An 8,417-nucleotide genomic window follows, 5' to 3' on the forward strand; every position below is an offset into this window, starting at 1 on the left:
CACTTTTAGGAATGACAACTTTCTAAAATCTTTGGGAAGCAGAACAAGGAATGTAACAGTAGCTCATGTCATCTAGATTAGATCAGCATTGAATATTAATTTATAGTAAATTATCATATATTTAGAAGGTCAATAGCAAGGGGTTTGAGTGTTAAACAGTTTTTGTTACAGTGCTCATAAAGGGACATGTGTTCAAAATGGAAGTGTATTTTGACTCAAGACATGTGGTACTTTGAGTTATCCTAAGCATCTTCTTGACAGAAAAGTCTTTTTTTAACACTAACATTACTGTAGCCATGGAAAATCACTATTTGAAAGGGATGAATTTTTGTCATCCCAAAGGACACTTGGTGAATAAATAGCTTGCAGCATATGACCAACAAAGGCTACTATGCAGGAAGCTACATAGAAGACATCATCAAGGATACATATCACTGGAAAATGAAGTGTGCTTCTTATGTAGTCAGAATGAAGGGTAATCTGATGAATACTTCAGTATGACACTGGTATTGCCGAACAAGAATAAGACACAAAAGTGAGCATCCATTGCATCAGGGAGATCCTCTATAAGGATTTATGGAAGGATAAGCATCATGTAATGAGAAATGTTATTCACAATGATGGAAGTAATGCACATATTCACGAGTTCGTGATTACATTATCTTCATGATGGTTTGGCTCTGGAAATAAACAGACTAATTGTATTGTTGCATGATTGTTGCACATCTTCAGTTCAGTAGTAACATGGATGGTTGGCTTAAGTTTAAGTTCTACCCTTGGTTAATTAAAAGTCATGGATCATAGAATTTCAGAGCTGGAAGTGACCTTAAAACCATCTGGTCCAATCCCTTCATTTTGTAGAAGTAAATGTATGCCTAAGTGCTCTCTGAGGGATGGAGAATAACTGGTTTAAAAGAATACAAATGTTGTCTGTCCAAAGGGTTTAGCTAGATATGCAATGGAAAATGGGATTTAAGTAATTAAGCTAATTCATAAAACAATTCACCATGTTGGACCAAAAATGAAAAGAATAAACTTTGTCCTTACATGTTCTCGTACCCAACTGAACCAATTAGTGTATCATACTTATCTGCTTCTAATTATTTAAAATTGTAGGATCAGCACAAAAAGTTTGATTCTGTTTGCTAAAGGCCAAGCTAAATTCCATGCTTTGTATTTCTTTCAGCAGATGCCACTATTCTGAGTTTAAGAATTGTAATCTTTTGTTTGTTAAAAAAATCAAGTTTCAGGTTGGCAACTCCAAGGATCAAAGTATTCTATGAATCACAGAATACAGCTCCTTTGCATTAGCCTGACAGTATGTCTCAATTATGATCTTGAATGATGAGAACAGTTTCTTGAACATCTGAATAATAGTTTTCCTAATGATAATTCCTACAAAATTGTCTGTGTTCATGAACCTTGGCACAGAGCCATTCAGTATAGACACACTATTGTCAAATACTATTTTAAGAATTGCAAACATATCCTTCTCATCCCATAACCAGCTTAGTGTCCTGCATAGAAAGTCATTGAATTGTACCTCTGGAAGTCATCTGAGAGGTTATGTCTCTCCCCTCTTTCAGTGATTTTCATCCAAAAGTGCCTGATTTCTTTCCTCATGGGAAACAAGTTATATTGTCAGAAAGCAATGTAGTTAATCTCTAGGAAAAAAATAAAATCAGGAGTTGAATCTAAGAGGAAAATGTATCTTGAAACTTTGTAGACGCTTGGTTCTTTTTTTCTCCCTAGACACCAAATTGGACAACATTGAGACTTTGTGACCTTAAGCAGGCAATTAAAAAACACTATGGCATATACACACATTGAAAATTAATACCTCAAAATATTCCTTTAACTTTTAGGCCACATATGTCCTGTTTTCCATTGTATTCAGTTTCCCTCCACCTTCTATCTTGTGTTTCCTGGGAGTCTAAGTGGGAAGTTAAAGTGATGCTGTTGGTGGTGGCAAGGCAAAGGGATTTTGGGAAGCAAATGATTCTCCTCCAATTTTTGAGTCAATATTTGTTTAGTCCAATCCAAAAATATCTATTAAATATCTCCTATGTCTAGAAACTGTGCTAGGTTCTGGGGCTAGAAAGACAAAAATGAAAAACCTTTGCTCTTATGAAGCTTATTTTTTAATAACAAGTCAGTGGACAAGAAGATCATAGGCTCTTTAAACCCTGATAAATGGAGAGACACAAACATAATCTAAAGACATACCATATAAATATGCAAATACATAGAAAATAAAGGATGAAATTCTGAATGGTAACCCTAAAGATATGTATTCATCTTACTAAGTATGTGACTCTAGGCAAGCCACTGAACCTCTGTTTACTGCATTTTCTTAATTTGTAAAAATAGGGATAATTAATAGCACCTCCCTCTCAGAGTTGTTATAAGGTTCAGATGAGATAATAATTGGAAAGTACTTAACACAGTGCCTGGCACATAGGAGTAGTTGTTGTTTAGTCATTTTCAATTGCTTCCTACTCTTTGTGAACACATTTGGGGTTTTCCTGGCAAAAATATGTATCAGTAAGGCAAGATTCATCACCTCAGGGATGACCATGAACATGCCTGTATGGTTTGGAATCACAAAGTAGGAAATACTCTCCAGGCAGAAGAGGAAGTTTAACATTCATTTAGACACCAGAGGATCAAATCCCAAGAACAATAACTCTAATTCTATATAGCAGTAATTATACTACCAAACCAGTGAGCCTACCTCAATGTAGCAACAAGGAAATTACAACACATTATTATAGCAAGGAACCAAATCATCCTGTAACCTTCTTCTCTTCTGGGGTCTCCCCAAATCCTGACTGTCTGCTTGTCTGCATTATCTTCCTTCCTCAGTTCTCTGGTCTCTTTATATATACTCTATTTATATATACTCTTTTTATGGCCTGAAGGGTTCATGCCCAAACATCAAGATGGTGTAGGCCTGTGGCTTAGCACCCGGAAAGAAAAGAGTATAGGCCTGCCTAGAAACAAACCTCTAATCAAACCTCCCATGGTGTGGCCCCACAAGAGTCCTATTGAATGGTTAAGAAAGATCTTTAATTACTGATTGGCATTACTAGAGTGATTTGACATTTCTTTTTTCTAGCTCATTTAACAGATGAGAAAACTGAGAAAAACAGGATTAAGTGAATTTCCCAGGATTACAAGGGTAGATAAGATGCAAACCCAGGAATATGAGTCTTTCTGCCTCTAGGCCCACCACTCTATTCATTTTGCCACCTAGCTGCCAGGCACATAGTAAACACTATAGCAATGTTAGCTATTAATAGTAGCTTGTCCATAGGATACTCCAAACCACTATCTCAATACTAGAAACAATCTCACACCTTCTACATTTGACATTGTAAGTCAGAAATTAAGCTCGTTGGGGTAGGATGAGCTGTCTCTTGTAAGGGTTAACTCTAATTTGGTATTAAAAAGGCATTGTGGATTTGGAATGAGATGACTTGAGCTTGAATTATGGCCTGCATTTTACTACCTGAGTAATCTTGGATTAGCAGTTCAATCCTTCTGTGTGTCATTTTCGTAATATGTAAAATGAAAAGAGTGAACTAGTGAACAGCATTTCAACCCCAAATCTTGTGATAATATGTTCCAACATACAGATAAAGAAAGTTCTTTAATCTCAGCCCATGAATTATTACTGTCTCCTTTTGCTGAGCCCCTTTCCTCTATGTGTCTTAGGTGACTGCTTAGAACTTATCTTCTAGTCATAGGCAGGTTATAATTTACGTTGGTGGAGGGAATTTTCATTCTAGGAGTTCTTGGCACCTACAAAATCATGGATTATTCAACACCAGGTTACATCTGTTTATAAAATATAGGCTTTTGAAACTTTAATGCAGGATTGTGTGTATTTATAAAACTGAATATATAATTTTAGGGAGTTCTCAAATAACCATAGGTATGGATACTGTCCATGAAGCCCTTACATACTTACGGCTGGAGGGGAATGGCTAAAAGGGGAGGCAATTGATTTGTCAATTGACAAATATAGTATTATTCATTCTAGCTCTCATCTTTTTTTATTTTTTTAATTTAATTTAATATATTTAGTTTTCAGCATTGATTTTCACAAGAGTTTGAATTACAAATTTTCTCCCCATTTCTACCCTCCCACCCACTCCAAGACAGTGTATATTCTGGTTGCCCTGTTCCCCAGTCAGCCCTCCCATCTGTCACCCCACTCCCCTCCCATACCCTTTTCCCTTCTTCTCTTGTAGGGCAAGATAAATTTCTATGCCCCATTGCCTGTGTATCTTATTTTCTAGTTGCATGCAAAAACTTTTTTTTTGTTCTTGAACATCTGTTTCTAAAACTTTGAGTTCCAAATTCTCTCCCCTGTTCCCTCCCCACCCACCCTCCCTAAGAAGGCAAGCAATTCAACATAGGGCACATGCGTATCATTATGTAAAACCCTTCCACAATACTCATGTTGTAAAAGATTAACTATGTTTTGCTCCTTCCTAACCTATCCACCTTTATCCATTTTTCTCCCTTGACCCTGTCCCTTTTCAAAAGTATCTGTTTTTGATTACCTCCTCCTCTTGTCTGCCCTCCCTTCTATCATTCCCCCTTTTTTGTCTTCTTCCTCCTTCTTTCCCGTGGGGTAAGATACCCAATTGAGTGTGTATGGTATTCCCTCCTCAGGTCAAATCTGATGACAGCAAGATTTACTCATTCCTCCTCACCTACCCCCTCTTCCCTTCCTAGAGAACCACTTTTTCTTGCCACTTTTATGTGAGACAATTTACCCCATTCTATCTCTCCCTTTTTCCCTCTCTCAATATATTCCTCTTTTGTCCCTTAATTTGATTTTATTTTTTTAGATATCATCCCTTCATATTCAACTCACCCTGTGCCCTCTGTCTATATGTGTATATATATATATATGTAATATATATATACGTAATATATATATGTAATATATATGTAATATATATATACGTAATATATATATGTAATATATATACACACATATATATACACATTTATACGTACATATATATATACCTACATATGTACATACATAGACACACACATATGTATATATATGCATACACACACACACACACACACATATATATACATACGCATATTCCTTTCAGCTACTATGGTATTGAGGTCTCATGAATCATACACATCATCTTTCCATGTAGGAATGTAAACAAAACAGTTCAACTTTAGTAAGTCCCTTATGTTTTCTCTTTCTTGTTTACCTTTTCATGCTTCTCTTGATTCTTGTGTTTGAAAGGCAAATTGTTTATTCAGTTCTGGTCTTTTCACTGAGAAAGGTTGAAAGTCCTCTATTGTATTGAAAATCCATATTTTGCCTTGGAGCATGATACTCAGTTTTGCTGGGTAGGTGATTCTTGGTTTTAATCCTAGCTCCATTGACCTCCGGTTGTATTCCAAGCCCTTCAGTCCCTTAATGTGGAAGCTGCTAGATCCTGTGTTATCCTGATTGTGTTTCCACAATACTCAAATTGTTTCTTTCTGGCTGCTTGTAATATTTCCTCCTTGACCTGGTAGCTCTGGAATTTGGTGACAATGTTCCTAGGAGTTTTCTTTTAGGGGTCTTTTTGAGGAGGTGATCTGCATATTCTTTCAATTTCTATTTTGCCCTGTGACTCTAGAATATCAGGACAGTTCTTCTTGATAATTTCTTGAGAGATGATATCTAGGCTCTTTTTTTGATCATGGCTTTCAGATAGTCCAATAATTTTTAAATTATCTCTCCTGGATCTATTTTCCAGGTCAGTGGTTTTTCCAATGAGATATTTCACATTGTCTTCCAGTTTTTCATTCCTTTGGTTCTGTTTTATAATATCTTGATTTCTCATAAAGTCACTAGCTTCTACTTGCTCCAATCTAATTTTTAAGGTAGTATTTTCTTCAGTTTTCTTTTGCATCTCCTTTTCCATTTGGGTAATTCTGCCTTTCATGACATTCTTCTCCTCATTGGCTTTTTGGAGCTCTTTTGCCATTTGAGTTACTCTATTTTTTAAAGTGTTGTTTTCTTCAATATTTTTTTCAGTATTTTTTGGGTCTCCTTTAGCAAGTCACTGACTTGTTTTTCATGGTTTTCTTGCATCACTCTAATTTCTCTTCCCAATTTTTCCTCTACATTTCTAACTTGCTTTTCCAACTCCTTTTTAAGCTCTTCCATGGCCTGAGACCAGTTCATGTTTTCCTTGGAGGCTTTTGTGGTAGGCTCTTTGACTTTGTTGACTTCCTCTGGCTCTATGTGTTGGTCTTCTTTGTCACCAAAGAAAGATTCCAAAGTCTGAGACTGAATCTGAGTGTGTTTTCACTGCCTGGCTATGTTCCCAGCCAACTTACTTGACCCTTGAGTTTTCATCAGGGTATGACTGCTTGTAGAGCAAAGAGTACTTTGTTCCAAGCTTGAGGGGATGCACTGTTGTTTTCAGAGCTATTTCTATTCAGCCAGCTCTGCCACACCAGCACTCCTCCTTCCCCAAGAAGCACCAACCTGGACCTGATGCAAATCTTCAGCAGGCTATGCACTCCTGCTCTGATCCATCACTTAATTCCTCCCACCAGGTGGGCTTGGGGCCTGAAGTAACTGCAGCTGTAGTTCTGTAGCTGCACCACCCCTGTTGCCCCTGGGGCAGTGGCCAAACCATGACTTCTGTCCCCTGCAGCTTTTCCTATTAACCTTCTGTGTTGTCTTTGGTGTTTGTGGGTTGAGAAGTGTGGTAACTGCCACAGCTCACTGATTCAGGGCACTAGGGCCTCTTCCCCCCAGCTTCCTGTCTGGTTGGTCCTGCCACCACCCATGCTGAGCTCTGCTCCCCTCAGCTCTGTGCATGATAGACCTCATCCAGTGACCATCCAGGCTGTCCTGGGCTGGATCCCTGCTTCCCCCTGCTATTTTGGTTTCTGCAGTCCTAGAATTTGTTCAGAGCCATTTTTATAGGTTTTTGGAGGGACCTGGCAGGGAGCTCACGTAAGTCCCTGCTTTCCAGCTGCCATCTAAATATAGTATTATTCAAGATACCTAAAAGTAGGTATGCTAGTATCACCCAGTTAATTGGATCTAGGTAGTATCAACCTGTGGATTTTTAGAATGTTATTGTTGTGTATAGGCAGAGATAATTCTTGAGATAGTCTCTCTGTAGCTCAAATCAACTCAGAGAAGCTTCTTTCCAATTAAAAAAAGAGGGAATTATGTGTGTTTGTAGACATAGACATACATATTCTATTATATATGCATTTATGAATATGTGTGTGATGTATGTGTGTACACACACAGAGAAAATTCAATTCTTAGTCTAAGATCCATAGCCTGGTTCTTTAGCCTCTGATCAGGATGAGGGTTGGATGGGAGACCTGTTTCCATGGTCAGAGCCAAATAGTGCTACTAGCTTCTGTTCTTGCTCCTTGCTCAGCAGACAGCCTCAGGCTTACTACTTCTCTTCTCCTCCTAGGGTAAGCTTGACAACTCTAGGTGCAGGTCTATTCCTTAGCCCATGCTGGAACTGCAACCCCACTGTAGATATGGAAAGCAGAGCTATTTATTTTGCTCCCTGTATATCAACAGGCCCATTCCTGTTGGATTGGGATCTTTTCCTGCCCTAATACAAAGCCTCAGGTCACAGCTCTGTCCCCTCACTAGAAGGTTCTACATGTGGTACCTTCTTGGCTAGACTTTCTTATAAGTGTCCTCAGACCTCTATATGTTTCCCTATGCTTATCTGGGATAGGAAATTTATTCACCTTGAATTTTCCTTGGATTTCATGACCACACCTTTCATAAAACCCTTTCTAGATTTTTTGTGGAGTGAGGATGGGGGGTGAGGTGGCTGTGGATGAGAGCTGGATTGCATTATTTCCATTATTCTTTCCATTTTCACTAGTCTCATTCTTTGATTTTCCAATTCTCTCTAATCCAAGGGGCATAGTGTACTATACTAGGCTTTTTAAATTCATATTCAAGTTATTAAACTCATTTGAATTAAAATCCAGTCTTCCTATTAAATAAGAATATATGAGTAACATGTAATAAATTAACAAGGTCACAATCATAGTCATTGTGGGGAACATCTCAGAACAAGTCCTCTCCATATTGCCCAAAAACTTGTCTATGTATATTAAAATACTCAGTGCATGATCATTCTCCTTTTAATGGATAACCTAAATAATAGCAATATTTAAGACTCATTTAAATGGTTTATATCACAACTTACATTGCTACCAAGCTTTATTCAGTGTTATTAAGTGAAAACAATAATTGAGGCATGATATTAAATGTGTATCTTTTTCTTTTGCAGTTGTGAGTAGCTCTACTGCTCAGTGACTTAGAACGTAAGGTGATAAAAAGGCTGCTTCTGAGAAGAATATATTTCTATATATGTATATAG

Source organism: Trichosurus vulpecula, chromosome 1, assembly GCF_011100635.1.
Source record: "Trichosurus vulpecula isolate mTriVul1 chromosome 1, mTriVul1.pri, whole genome shotgun sequence".
Taxonomy (NCBI): domain Eukaryota; kingdom Metazoa; phylum Chordata; class Mammalia; order Diprotodontia; family Phalangeridae; genus Trichosurus; species Trichosurus vulpecula.